Here is a 14,938-nt window from a genome sequence, read left to right on the forward strand (position 1 = left end):
AAATAATAAACCAAAAAGAAATCCTGAAGTCAAAACAAGGGATAAATTTTCCTTATCTCTCTAAGACATGCATCAAAGCAGCTAGCTGCTGTCTGCCTAGCCTGGGAAGATGATCACGGTTTTTAATGGTCTGTAAACAATAGGACCAGCCTTTGTAATAATGTTGAACCAGTTAATCCTTTCGGCTTCCTCCCCGCAGCCTGCCTACTCCCCGCTGCCCCCGCTCTGAGACTGGGCAACCTTCAGGGGTCCAGAGTGGAGGGATCCAACCCCGAGACTCAAAGCCTCTGAGAGCTGAGGGGGTTTGTGGAGGAGAATCAAACCTGTGGGAGAAAGGGACGGCTCCCAGAAAGAGTGTCAAAGGAAACTCCCTCTAACCTGATCTGGGTGAAAGGAAGAAGACTCCTTTCAAAAAATAGGGGAAAGCAAGAGACATGCTGCACTAAGGAATTGGCACAAGAGGTAAACTTTGTTCCTACTTGGTGAGCTCATTCACTCATTCATTCCGCAAACATTCATGTACTCCAACCATAGGGCAAGACACCTACCTGCACAAGGAAAATACTTCCCCTCAATGGAACTACAGTCTGGGAAGTAGTGCTGCCAATAAGGCACATCCACAGGTACAGAAAATAAAAGTTAGTACAACAGTATTTGCAAAGAGCTACACAAGTCTAGACCTTTCTTTTCATTTCTTTGCATCTTCTTTCTTTGATGTACCATAGTCAATCTGGGTGATTGGGGCAGACATTCTTGAAAAAAAAAAAAAAAAAAGAACAGGGGAATCAGAAAGAGGAGAAAGAAAAACGGGACAGAAAAGAAAAAAGAAACCAAGCTCCTCCTTCCTGCCCCTGCTCTAAGCTCAGCCCTAGTTCCAGGAGAGCAAAGGACCAGTTTTCACTAGAGGTCTCCAGGCAGGTCCAGGCCACCGAGTCACGATTCGAGGCACGTATGCTCCTATACCAACAAGGCACATTTTTGCCAAATTGCACAAAACTCTGACCATCTGGAGTTTTCTATTTGATATACCAATTCCCAGTACCTGACAACCGTGTGCCCTTTACTCTTAGCAATACCGCATACATGTTCATAAGCACACGTACGCATGCTAAGGGTGATACAATGGAGGAAATTCGAAGGTTTTTTTCATCTGTGGCTCAAAAGTTAACATCTTCTCCCTTTGAAAACAATGACATGTACACGTGCTGCATGCGTGTAGCCTCTCATTTTTCAGTTCCTCGATAAATATTACTTTTTCATGCCACTAGCAACCTTGGGTGGTAAACAAACAAAAAACATTATCATCTCAGCTTTAAATGTTCCTCCTTTATCCATTTGTTTTCTACTCAAGAATGGTTAAACAGCAACCATGTGCCATGACCATGCTGGGTATGAAGTGTTCTAGACAGAACCAGCCAAAGGCAAGCCCTGCCTTCAACGGGGTCACAGTCCAGCGTGGGAGAGAGACCAGGAAATGCACTCTGCCTCCAACACCTGGAGCAGCTTCCAGAGGAAATGATGGAGACAAACCTTAAAAGGCGACAGTGATTTTGCCAGGTGGAGAAGAGGGAGAAGAGATTCCAGGGAGATGATGGGTCAGCAATTTGTGCTCAGAGAAGAATGAACCGTCTGGCGCATCCAGACCGTGGGGTGAGTGGCGGTGAAGGGCAGAGGATGAGAAAGGAGACTGAAGAGGTTGGCTGGGCCCAGACCACAGAGCCAAGAAAGCCTTGCCAAGGAGTTTGGACTTTATCCCATGGGCAATGAGGAAACCACTGAGGGTTTTAAGCAGAGGCAGGTGACACGATCAGATTTATGTTTTAGCAAGATTATTCCGGCTGCTGGGTGGAGAATGCACTGAAATAGGAAGAGACTGGGCAGACTCAAGAGACATTTCCAAAACAGAATCCACAGGACTGGGTGTCCCATTGGAGGTAGGAAGGAAAGGAGGTTCACCCCTCAGGCTGGAGGGGCCCTCATCCAAGACAGGAAACCAATAAGAAAGCAAGAGGTGGAGAAATTAAGTGCCTTGTCTAAGGTCCCATAAATTACTAGATGGCAGACCGAAGCCAGGAACCTAAATTTCTTTCCAGTAGAAACCCCTTGGTTTGCCATGTTAGCATCAACCTGTGACTAAATTGAGCCCTCGATTGCCAGGCTCTTTCCTCGTTCCCTACTTGTTTCATGCACATATGCTTTTTGTCCTAGGAAGACTATGAACTCATCAAGGCAAAATTTCTTTTGACCTCTCATAGGGCCTGGACGTACTAGGCGCTGAGGGGTCAATGAATGTTTGTTATTAAATCAAACCCAGGATCCCAAGGGCACCCCAGGCATTGTCCTTCCGTGCAACACACGCCACTTTCTTTTGTCAATCCTTAACACACAGTATTTGTAAAACATAATTCCTAAATCAAATAAATCCTAGAGGTTTGGATTTCATAGTCCAGGACATTTGTAAAAAATTAGAAGGATCAACAGAGTCTTGCCAATTTTTTTATTTTGCCAAATAAGGACAATCTAAAACCCAGCCACCATCTACTAACTGCCATCTACTACTTTGTTTCTTAAAAGAAAAAAAAAAATTTAATCCATATCCCAAAGTCAGAATAGTATAAGATTAAGGATAATCCTTCAAATTAAATCAGAGTTCCTCAACCTTAGCACTATTGACACTTGAGGGCAATAAGTCTCTGCTATGGGGAAGAAGGGGGACAATAGGGGGCTGTCCTGCACACCGTGGGGGCCCCACTGCAGCCCTGGCCACTACTCATTACATACCAGTAGGGCCTCCCAAGTTGTGACCACCAAAAAATGTCTCCAGGCCTTGCCAAACATCCCCTGGGGGCAAAATCATCTCAGTTGAGAACCACTGAATTAAATAGAGCCTTATTAAAAATCTAGCTCTATTGTCCTTATCTTTTAGACCAGTGAAAAGTTTAGCACAGACAGGCATCAGTCCATAAACCACAGGCACAGAGGCTAAGAGGGTGGGATTTAAAATCAGACTTGAACTCAAACCCCACTTCTTCCTCCTTCCCATTGCCTGACCTTGAGCAAGTGACTGCTCTCAACCTCCCTCTCCTCCCCTGCAGAAGGAGGACAGCATCTATCTTGTCCAAGTGGGTGACAGGATTGAATGGAGTAGATGTAACCCACTTAGCCACAGGCCTGGCACATGATTATCAGGAGCAGAAGTGTGACCATTATAAATATTATTTCTAATGCTTCTAAACACATAGCACATTAACAACGGCTACCCAGATTTAAGACTTTCTGAGTAAAGGGGCCTTACATGTAACATAGCAGGTCTTCAAAAAACATTTATTGAATGAATACATGAACCCTAAATCACCCTGCTCCCACCAGCTCCTTTCTTCAATCCTGCCACATCTAAGTCCTTTTCTCTTTTATGAGAACTTTCTCATATCCTACCCATGGGGATTAAGTGATAAAAGAAGCCTGGCCAGTCCAGGACCTCTGGCTGGGGCCCTGTGGGTGGGAAACTTGTGGACCCATCTAGCACGCCGTATCAGTCCGCCACCCACTCCCTGGACTTTGAACAACACTGACCCCACCAATGAGCGTGCACCACCACCCACCACCACCGTCACCCGCTTCACCACATCTTCAGGAGCCTGCTGTCCTCCCTAGATATTTAACCTGGAGTTAGGCCAGGAACAGGAAAAGGAGATGGTGATATCCTTGAACAAAAGTAGCTATAAAAGGGCGTGGGAAGCAAGGCAAATGACAAATTAAACAAGCAGACAACCTCAAAGGAAAGGAGGTGGGAAGGCTCCAATGAAGGGGTCAGAGTTCCCGCTGCTTCCTCCATCCCTGCCAAGTCCGCCTCCCCCCTCAGCAGGCAGAGAGCGCACTGGTGGCTCTTACAAGGGGACAGACACTCGTCATAAAGCAGACACACTCCTGGCCAAAGCCCAGCCAGCGATCAATTCTGGAGTCCGCCTCACAAGCACAATGAGTACCTGTGGCAATTTCCCGAAGGACTGAATTTTTCTGGCCATCACAGGGTCATAGGGTGTGAGCACGGGGAGGGGACTTAAAGAGTGGGGAATCCAAGCTCTCATTCTATAGATGGGGAAACTGAGGCTCACCACGAGAAAGGAACTTGCTCAGGACCATTCGAGGATGTTCCGGTCAGTGGCAGCGCTGAGCCAAGAGCTCAAGGCTTCAGTTCTGGCACTCAGCTTTGCCGGGAGCTCCGAAACATCCCCAGAAGAGGTTGTATTGTGAACTAAATCTCAGTCTTCCTGAAAAAATAGATGATCACATTTGCAACTTCAGATGAGGAGAGGATTAACAAATTCTCAGAAGGGGCCACTGATCTAGTCCCATGGCTTCTCCAACCGTTTGGAAACTGAGAGAATAAAGTACCTTCCACAGGAGGATCCAGCAACTAATTTCTCTGCCCCATCAAGCATCCTCCATCCTCATCAGACTATTTGATACTATAACCAAAATACAAAGAGGACGGTAAGGCCATTTAGGGGAAGTGTGCGGTGGGAGGTGCACACAAGTGCATAAAGGGGAGGGAAAGGGGGACAGTGAGGTGGAAAAATACTAGTAAATGGCGAATCTGAGCAAAGAGTACAGGGGTGTTCATTGTACCTTTCTAAGTAAAAAAATTTGAGGGAGAGTAAGAAAGCCTGCTTCTCCCTCTGCCTGCTGCTCCCCCTGCTTGTACTCTCACTCTCTCTCTCCCGTGCTCTCTCTCTGGCAAATAAATAAATAAAATCTTAAAAAATAAATAAATAAATATCTAAACTAAATTAAATTGTTTTAAAAATATTTGGAGGGGCGCCTGGGTGGCTCGGTCCATTAAGCATCTGCCTTCAGCTCAGGTCATGATCCCAGGGTCCTGGGATCGAGCACCACATCAGGCTCCCTGCTCAGCGGGGAGCCTGCTTCTCCCTCTCCCTCTGCCTGCCTCTCGCCTACTTGTGTTCTCTATCTCTCTGTCAAATAAATAAATAAAATCTTTAAAAATACATATATATATTTGGAAAGGGGCACCAGGGTGGCTCAGTCAGTTGGGCATCTGACTCTTCGTTTCAGCTCAGGTCATGATCTCAGGGTCCTGGGATCGAGCCCAGAGTTGGGCTCTGTGCTCAGCAGGGAGCCTGCTTGAGATTTTCTCTCTCCCTCTCCCTCTGCCTCTCCCCCTGCTCACACTCTCTCTCTAAAAATAAATAAATCTAATAAATAAATAAATAATTTTTAAAAATAAAAATATTTGGAAGGGGCCAGGAACCATTCCTTCAGTTTCACCGAATTTCTTTATCTAAGGACTAACGTCTTCAGAACAAGAAGACACCACAGAGTTTATAGGTGTAGCTCTCCAAACAAATATGTGATGCTGGTGTTCAGAGTAGTCAGTAGCTATGGCAACCTTGGAATCCAAATCTGATTTCAAATATTTTGTCCCATTAGCTCCCAAAATACACATATACGTGTCACATCATGTATCCTGGTGTTCTTGATTCAGAAAGTAACTAAAGTAACAATAAGCGATGGATGGGGCAGATGTCAGAATTTTTCTCAAGATGTCCATCACCTTTGCAATACAGGTGGCTCATAAATACAATAAAATGAAGTTTACTTTCTAAATCCTTTCACATAAATAAATTATTAAATCAAAATCCACATCCAAGCCACAGTCACCATGTTCTCTCTCCATAGTAGTATTTAATTGGGGCCATATTGGATCCATAATCCAGCCCTGAAAATCTATCCTTGACCACAGAGATAAAATTCATTGGAGATTTGAGGGAACACAAGCCATCCAAGAAACCTGAAAGAACTCCTTATGGCTAAAATAAGGGCTGAGGAGAGAATGAGCAGGGGAATATGAAGTTGGAAAGATAGGTAGAGGTCAGATCCAAGAGGGCCTGTACACCCAACAAAGGAGTAAGAAGTTTATCCTTCAGGTAACAAGGCACCACTTTAAGATGGGAGGAATATAACTGGATCATTCTGGCAGAGGATGGATAGATGGAAGTAACTCAAAACTAGGGAATCTAGTTGGAATGACAAAGACCTGAACTAAGGTAGTCAGCATGGAGTGAAGAACTGAAGACAAGTTAGAGAGAGCTACTAAAGAGAGCCAATGCACTGTACTTGACAGGAAGAGGGCAGATGTGCCCTAGAGAGAGAGAAGGGAGTCCAAGATGACTTCCAGCTTTTTTGACCTGGTAGATGATGCTGCCAGTCATCCAGATGTGGAACCCAGGAGAAGGTTTGGCAGAGGAATGTAGTAGGTTTTGAACATGTTGACGTTCCATATGGATATGTAAATATGGAGCTCCAGAGAGAAGTCCGAGCTGGATGTACACATTTGGGAGTAATCAGCATATATATGGTGGTGGATGCCATGGGTGTAGAGGAGGTCAACTGGGAAGGAACTGAGAGCAAAATAAGAATTGGTTGAAAAACAGAAGCTGTGGGGGAGAAAACTGTTAAGGGTAGGCAATGAAGAGGAGATCCCCCAAGAATACCAAGGAGTGGCCTAAGAGGCAGAGACCTCAAGATGCTTTTAAGTGACCCATTATACCCCTCCATCTCCATGGGCTGGTCAGACCATGTTAGAGTAGAGAAAGGAACGATGAGGTATTAAAACAAACTTAACATCAAAAAGACAAATGACTCATTTGAAACACGGGCAAAGGATTTGAATAGACATTTCTCCAAAGAAAATATGCAAATGGTCGAAAAGCACATGAAAAGATGCTCAGGGCGCCTGGGTGGCTCAGATGGTTAAGCGTCTGCCTTCGGCTCAGGTCATGATCCTGGGGTCCTGGGATCGAGTCCCACATAGGGCTCCCTGCTGGGCGGGGAGCCTGCTTCTCCCTCTGCCTCTCTCTCTCTCTCTCTCTCTCTGACTCTCATGAATAAATAAAAATAAAACATTAAAAAAAAAAAAAGAAAAGATGCTCAGCATCATTAACCATTAGAGAAATGCAAATCAAAACCACAATGAGACACCACTGCACATCCACTAAGATGGCTAGAATCAGAAAGGCAGATAATCACAAGTGTCAGCAAGGAAGTGGGGAAACTGGACCCTCACACATTGCTGGTAAGAATGTAAAATAGTGTAGTGGAAAACAGTGCACAGTTCCTCAAAAAATTAAATATACAGTTATCATATGACCCAGCAGTTTCAATCCTAGGGATAGAGTCAAAAAAACTAAAAACATATGTCCACCCAAAGACTTGTATTTGAATGTTCATGTTAGCCTTACTCATAATAGCCAAAAGGTGGAAAGAACCCAAATGTCCATCAACTGATGAATGGATAAATAAAATGTGGTATACCACACAATGGAATATTATTCTGCCATTTTTTTTAAAAAGGCAGTATCAATATATGCTACAATATTGTTCGACACTGAAAACATGCTAAGTTGAAGAATCCAGACACAAAAGGCCATATATATTGTCTGATTCCATTCATATGACATATTCAAAGTAGGGAAGTCCATAGAGACTGAAAGCAGACTGGTGGGTGCCAGGGGCTGGGGAGGGGGAGGGATTCGGAATGACTATTTAATGGGTGCAAGATTTCTTTTTGGGGTGATGAAAATGTTCTGGAATTAGGTAGTAGTGATGGTTGCTCAATATTTAGATTTACTAAAACCATTGAATCGTACACTTTTAACCTAAAAACCAATGAATCATGCACAGTTAAAATGGTGAACTTTATGTTATATGAATCTTATCTCAATAAAAAAATTCAAATAATAAACTCACTGTACAAAGTTACCCATAGCTGAGAGCAGCTGGGTAAGTAATTTCTCCAGCTTGTCCAGATACTCTGCATAAAGAAGACACAATTCCAGATACTCTAACCAAAGAAGCCCAAAAGCATGCTTCCCAAAAGACTCTTAAATACCTATCCATAGATCGGGGGTGAGCAGCTCTGCTGAAGAGTAGAGATGGTGCGCTCAGCCTCATGATAGCTACTCATGCATTGGTCAGGCTGCTGCACCCATTTTTAAGATTTCAAAATGCCAGGGTGACAGGGAGACAAAAAGGCAACCATGATTTGACCTATAAGAAACAGCAATTGGGCATGACCTGTTATAGTCATCCCACAATGACAGGAAAGGAGAAATGATGTCTGGACAAAGAATACCCAAAAGCCCCAGAATAGCAGTCTCCCAGTTCATGCCCTTTAATCAACTCTTCGACACCTATAACCCTTGCACTGTGTTCAAGATGACCTCCCGAGACAGCATTCCAAGCTGTCCCAGAGGGTCAGCACTGACCACATATATATAGCTGCTTTATCCACATGGTGCCTCAGGAAGTTGCTTGGAATCACTCTGGGCTTTAGGCGCAAGTGACTTTGTAATTAGCACAACTTACATGGTTTGCACCCTGCTCGACACTGTTTGCTGCAGAAGTCAAGGCCCAAAGAAGCAAGTAAGGGACAGGAGATGGACCCTGTGCACGTGCTGGAGGAGCTCCATATCTCTGGGCAGGAGAACCTGAGGACTGAGCTCCAGGGTTCCATGAAACTTCCTGATGACAATTTCACCCCTCTGCTTTCCTCTCCGTTGACATGCTTCCCTCTGTTTTTGTTCCCCCTCTCTAGCCAAGTTCCAAGGGCAACCCTAAATAATAAAGTAACAGAATCAAATGCTTCAAGATGGCACGCCACCACCCCCAGAGAGACTGTCAGAGCAGGGAGGCAGGTCTAAAGAGAGAAGCAAACCTCTGGCCTGGTCTAGCCATTGGATAAGCAACCCCTCCTCCATGCCTCTCTGCTCCTGCCTGCTCCGATGGGAAAAGGAACACAATGAAACTAGGCCTTCCCTTGGGGTTCTGACCACCTCGTGCAGAGACTATGATTACCCTGCCGTTGCTATGCCTACTGTGATGTCATTCCTTTATCATTCCATTTGGGTGGATTTTTTTCCCCTCTTTTCTCTAAAGGATACCCTACTATCCAGTGCCTGGGAGCCCACTGGGAACTCCAGCCCTCATCCTATCTAGACCCAGGTAAACCACTCTGTCTGGGGACCTCGGGAGACTCTATAGTCCCAATGGGAAAAGGGAAGAGTTAGGAGCAGCTTCCAGGACGCAGGAAAGCTCTCTTCCCAAACTGCTCAATCTATCCCTATATTTAAGCAGAATCAAGCAGAGCACAGATTTTTACCTTCTCCATTCAAAACTGCAAACAGAAGAGGGATGTATAATTAGGTCCTATCCATTTTATTTAATTGGTCAGAAAGAAATCACTTTTTTTTAAGATTCATTTATTTATTTGAGAGAGAGAGCAAGTGAGTGTGAGTAGGGAAGAGGCAGAGGGAGAGAAAGAATCCCAATTCCAAACAGACTCCCTGCCACGGAGCCCAATGCGCGACCCCACGACCCTGAGATCATGACCTGAGCCAAAATCAAGAGTTGGACACTCAACCCACTGAGCCACCAGCAACCCGGAAATCACTTTTGAAGTAAAATAAATGCAAAGAAGAATAAGGATAGAGGAAAAGGTGTCCAAATCCCACACTTTATCATGCATAGAGGAATGCAAAGGAGGAAAGAAAAATATTTCCTGAACGGTTACTTCTCGCACCATCCAGCCATACATGTCTAGGGGCTCCATGTCAATGAAAAGCATTTCTCAGGCTTCCTCCTGTGCACCAGGTACTATGGCAAGTACTGGAGTCCTCATCCCCATCTTTAAGGAACTAGTAACAAGATCACTGTTCACCCTCACAACATCTACACAGGCTCATTCAAAGGATTCTGCTCCACTAAAAAGAGAAACAGAGGCTCTGAAAGACCAATTTGTCCTCAGCCATGAGGCTCAGTCTACAACCTGTGGGCAGGAGGGAAAGTGTGGGCAACAGCTTGCCACATGCTCTCTCCTCATTCTGTCTTGCCCTCCTGGGACCCGTGGTGCTTCCTCGGGCAGTGAAGGAAGGCAGCAGGCTGGCTCCAGCAACCGCACCAGGGGAATGGCAGCCCTCTGCCTCAGATGGAAGGTAGGAGGGCGCAGGGAAGGCCACCCCCTGGCCAGCTCACCTTCTGTGGCCACGTTCACCTTTAGGTAATGGCCCCGCTCCTGGAAATCGCCAATGCCACTGTAGATCAGACACGGCTCCCTGTAAAAAACAGTGGCCCTGCCGCATTGGAAACACCCAGACTTGTTCCATAAAAATGGCACTGACCATCGGTGTCAGCAGCGCTGTTGTCTGTAGCCAAAACCTAACACGCAGAACCGGCCTTGTCTTTCTAAACAGACAGCATGCTTCTTATCGTTTAACAAAATATATTCTAGATCATCTATTCTTTTCATCATAAGCAAGAGAAAAATCCGATCCCCGTTTGGTGAATGAGGAAAGCAAGGCCAAGAAAAGAGAAGGGGGTCACAGGTGACAATGGACTTGCAGATCTGAGATTTTTATCTTAAATACTCACTTTGGGGCACCTTTGGCGACAGCACAAGCACTCGCTCAGCTCAGCGCTTTGGGTGGAAGTCACACCCCCAGGCCACCAAACAAGCCACGACTATTCGCTCTTTTGTGTTTAGTGGGGCGGGGGGGGGGGGGGGCGGGGGGGAGGATGGCAAGGAGAGGTGGGAGAGAGATCCCCATGAAACCCAAACATTTACTCCCCAAGTGGCTGCTGAGACGGTGCAGGGGCCAGATGTTAGATGTGGTCAAACTGTCCTTTTTGACAAGCCAGTCTGTCTCTCACCTGTCCTGAGGTAAGTGCCCACATGCCCCACTTTTCCATGAAGCCCTGCTCCCTCAGGAACAGAGGCCAGGACAGGCTGCTCTCCCTCACCCAGGTAAGAAGCCATCCAAAACCAGGCCAACAAGAACACACAGGAAACATTCCCTAGAAGGTGGCATGGTTGCTTTTAACAGCAAAACCTACACGTTAGGACCCTGTGAGAGAGGACCTCACAGAAATCTCAGTGTGGATCAAAGCAGGCCAGCCCAACCACCCCCACTAAACCCCGAGCTGTGAGGAGATCTAAAATGCAGAAGTTCTGGAATCAGGCGGATCTGGGCTTAAACCTCAGCACCACTCACTCACTCTGTGGCCTTGAGTTGCTTGCTCCTCAGCTTTCCTCATCATGAAATGGAGATAAAAATATCTAACTTCTAGAAAGTATGAAAATGCCAGCACGTGGTAGGCACATCAGGAGGGTAGTTACGATTACTGGGTTTTGCCAAATGCAGCCACATGTCTGTGCTCAAACACCCACACATCTTTCCCACTCCACTTCTGACCAGTGTCCTTCACTTACAACATAACTGACCTGGGGGTAAAGCCATCAGCCACAGAACTGAGCTCTCATCCCTGCAAAGCTAACTGACCCATTTAAGGTTCTCAGCCCTGTTCTTACTGGAACAACTCGTTTGCCTTTCAAATGTATGCATGTACTTTTTATGCATTTCCTTATGCATATGTATACATATATATGCGTATATATAAATTTATTCAGATGGCATTTTATCACATGCTATTTTGCTATACCTTGTTCTCCCACATCCTCAGCCCTGATTTCCCCAGGTAGCCCATGTTAACATTTTAGTTTGTGTCCATCCACATTTTTCCCCATACTCATGTAATTTAAGACACACACACAAATCGTGGTTTTGGGGGAGGATGGTTATTGTTTGTTTAAAAAATAGAATCATATATACACTCTTCTCCCTCTTATTTATTCTGCCATACCTTGCCAAAATCCTTTCAATAGCTCTGTAACGATCCAAGGTATGATGGAAGCGTAGCTACTGGGCCATTTCCCTACTGACATAGATACTCACTGAGTTTTCACTCTTGGCCACTACAAACAAACCAGCAATCAATTCCTTGTATATGTCCTTACCGAAGACCATTTTCTAACCAGATAAAATGCCAAGCTCTGGGATGTGAAAGTCACCCATCAAAAGGACCTCATGATGAGCTCCTGATATAGCCTCCCATCCTTAAAACTCCTCTTAGAAAAGACCCCCCCCCCCCCCCGTTCCTAGAAGGGCAAATCCCAGGCATGCGCCTGGCTTCCAACCACCCGTTCTTCCAGGATCCTAGAGTGTCAAGTCAACGCCATGGGTCTTAATTTTCCCATCCGTAAAATAAAAGAGTAACTTTTTGGTGCTGCAGGATTTGAGAGTGCTTTTGTGATTTTTATGAGGCAGCAGTGTGTGACGTACTCTCTGGGTTGTTGTTTCTAGCTTGTTGTTTTGGCGTCAGGGAAGGGAGGGCAAGCCAAAATGAAGAGATTCGATTAAAGTCCCTCTATGACTCAGAGGTCCCTATTTATAAGGTGTCTGGGGCTGGACGGGAAGGCCTTCTGTCTCTCTGCACCGCTGAAGCACCTTGCACCATGGTTGTTTACAGCCAAAAGTCAGGACTGGACCAGGGGACTTTTGACTCTCCATTTGCCCAGCTTTGTCAAATTCCAAAGAAGGGCACCCATAACTCAACTTATGAGTGAACTTACCCAGCAAGCAAATTTTGGAAAATCCGTAATCTCACTGATGTTTGATTTTCACTCAAAACTTCCCCAAGCTCTGAATTTCACCCAATAAAAAGTGTAAGGAGTGTTGGGAGGGTGGGAGAGGTTTGTTGTTTGTTTGTTTTTTTCAGGGGATATGATGATTAGCATTTTCTGTTCTTGAAAATAAAACAGACACTTTAGGGGAAAAAAACGAATCCTAAACCTTCCATTTCAGGTAGCAGGTCTAAAAGTCAAGCGCCTCCCAAAAAGAGTTACAGCCACTTGAGTGGATTTGCCCGGTTACCATATGGTTCACCCACATGAAAGGGGAGAAATAGGAATGGCGAAATCAACAGAATCAGTGCAGTGTTATTCTGCTTTAAAACTCAAATCAAATCTGAATATGGAATCATTTTTTTCATCAAAATCAGGCAGATGATTGGCACCCCTACTCTGGAAGAGTGTTTAGCAAGCACTTACTGAATAGATGCCTTTCCTGTGACCTAGATATCCCACTGGCGGGTCTGTGCACGTCATCCCGAAAAGACATGCCACCCTGTTCCCAGTAGCGAGATTCATAGAAGTTTCCAACCAGAAACTGCCACAAGCCCATCAAGAGTAGAATGGCAAAGAAATCACGGTATACTCACATGACAGAATACTATACAGCACTAAGTATGAAGAGCCTACAACTACAGTCGACACTATGAATGAATCTCACAGTGTTGAAGGGGGAAATCCAAACACTGAAGTGCAAATACTAGAAGATTCCATTTGATGGGGTTAGAGCCAGGATAATCTCCCTTGGCGGGGTTGGGTAGGGGGTGAGGTAGTAACTGGAAGGGGCACAGCTAGGATTCTGTCCTTTGTTTCTTAATCTGGGTGTTGAAGACACCAATAAGTTCAGCTTGTCAAAATGTATTGAGCCGAACGCATGAGCTCCTTTCTGTGTGTATGCTATATTTCAATATTTAAAACTTTAAAGAAAAAGTCAATGAACGAAAATAAAGGTGATTACGAATAAAATCAGGTAGACAAGGCTCCTGGAGCTAGACTGTATCTGGAGTGCGTCATTCCCCGGAGATCTCCTGTCGATGCAAAGAGCAGACCAAGTGGCTAAGCGAACAGGAAGGGCATTCTGTGAGAAGAGGTGGAAGGGGAATGGAGAGCCCGGCACTTTCTTTGGAAAAGAGCAGTTTCCCCAAATCTGGTTGTGCAGCCTCCACCCAGGTTATTAATCCAATGCACTATTACAGATGGACCCACGTTTGCTTCAAACACATTGGGGTTTCTGTTTTTTGCTTTTCTTGCCTTAAAAAAAAAAGTTTGGAGGGACACCTGGGTGGCTCAGTCAGTTAAGCGTCTGCTTTCAGCTCAGGTCATGATCCCAGGGTCCTAGGATCGAGCTCCGCATCAGGCTCCTTGCTTAGCCTCCTTCCTCTCCCACTCCCCCTGCTTGTGTTCCCTCTCTCGTTGTGTCTCTCTCTGTCAAATAAATAAATAATCTTTAAAAAAAATTATTAAAGGGACGCCTGGGTGGGTCCGTCATTGAGCATCTGCTTTCAGCTCAGGTCATGATCCCAGTGTCCTGGGATCAAGCCCCGCATCAGGTCCTTGTTTGGCGAGGAGCCTGCTTCTCCCTCTCCCACTACCCCTGCTTGTGTTCCCTCTTTCGTTGTGTCTTTCTCTGTCAAATAAATAAATAAATAAATAAATAAATAAATAAATAAATAAATAAATAATCTTTTAAAAAATCATTAAAGGCACGCCTGGGTGGCTCAGTCGGTTGAGCATCTGCCTTTGGCTCAGGTCATGATCCCAGGGTGCTGGGATCAAATCCCGCATCGGGCTCCCTGCTCAGTGGGGAGTCTGCTTCTCCCTCTCTTGCTCCCCCTGCTTGTGCTCGCTCTCTCTCTCTGTCAAATAAATTAGTACAATTTCTTTTAAAGTTTGGAATGAGGGAAAAGTCATAGTTATTTCATGTGGAAATCAAATGTATTTTCACAGACAAGGGACTAGAGAGAAAATCTGATCAATGGTAATGAAGCGGAAGCCAGGGATGGAAAGAGATTCTCTATAAGGCTCTAGCACCTTATAGTGGATGGGTTTCTACTCAGCTCAATAGCAATATTTATAACAACAGCTAACACTTACGCAGGTTTGTATATGCTAGGCATGGCTGTAAGTGCTTGTATTTGCTCCTTCAGTCCTCACCTATGAGGTAGGGACTGATACCATCCCCACTTTACAGACTACCACTGAGGGCCAGAAAGGTTAAGAAACTTGCCAAAGACACACAGCTAGTTAAGTGACAGAAGGAAGCAGTCTGGTAAAGTCTGCTCTTTTTTTGGGGGGGGGGGAGAAAAATTAATTTTAATAGTGTATCTTAACTCAATATATTATCGTTTCAACATGTAATCCATATGAAATTACCAGTGAGTTAATGTAACATTT

The 14,938-nt window shown here is 45.1% G+C and overlaps 1 protein-coding gene across 5 annotated transcripts in view; it reads right to left on the reverse strand.

Annotated features, from left to right (window-relative positions):
• Positions 1-14,938, reverse strand: part of DPF3 (double PHD fingers 3) — a 254,185-nt gene that overhangs the window by 197,433 nt on the left and 41,814 nt on the right. The window lies entirely within an intron of this gene.

This window comes from Mirounga angustirostris, unplaced genomic scaffold, assembly GCF_029215605.1.
Source record: "Mirounga angustirostris isolate CCGP_5_RB_7025 unplaced genomic scaffold, mMirAng1.0.hap1 SCAF_9, whole genome shotgun sequence".
In the NCBI taxonomy this organism is placed as follows: Eukaryota; Metazoa; Chordata; class Mammalia; order Carnivora; family Phocidae; genus Mirounga; species Mirounga angustirostris.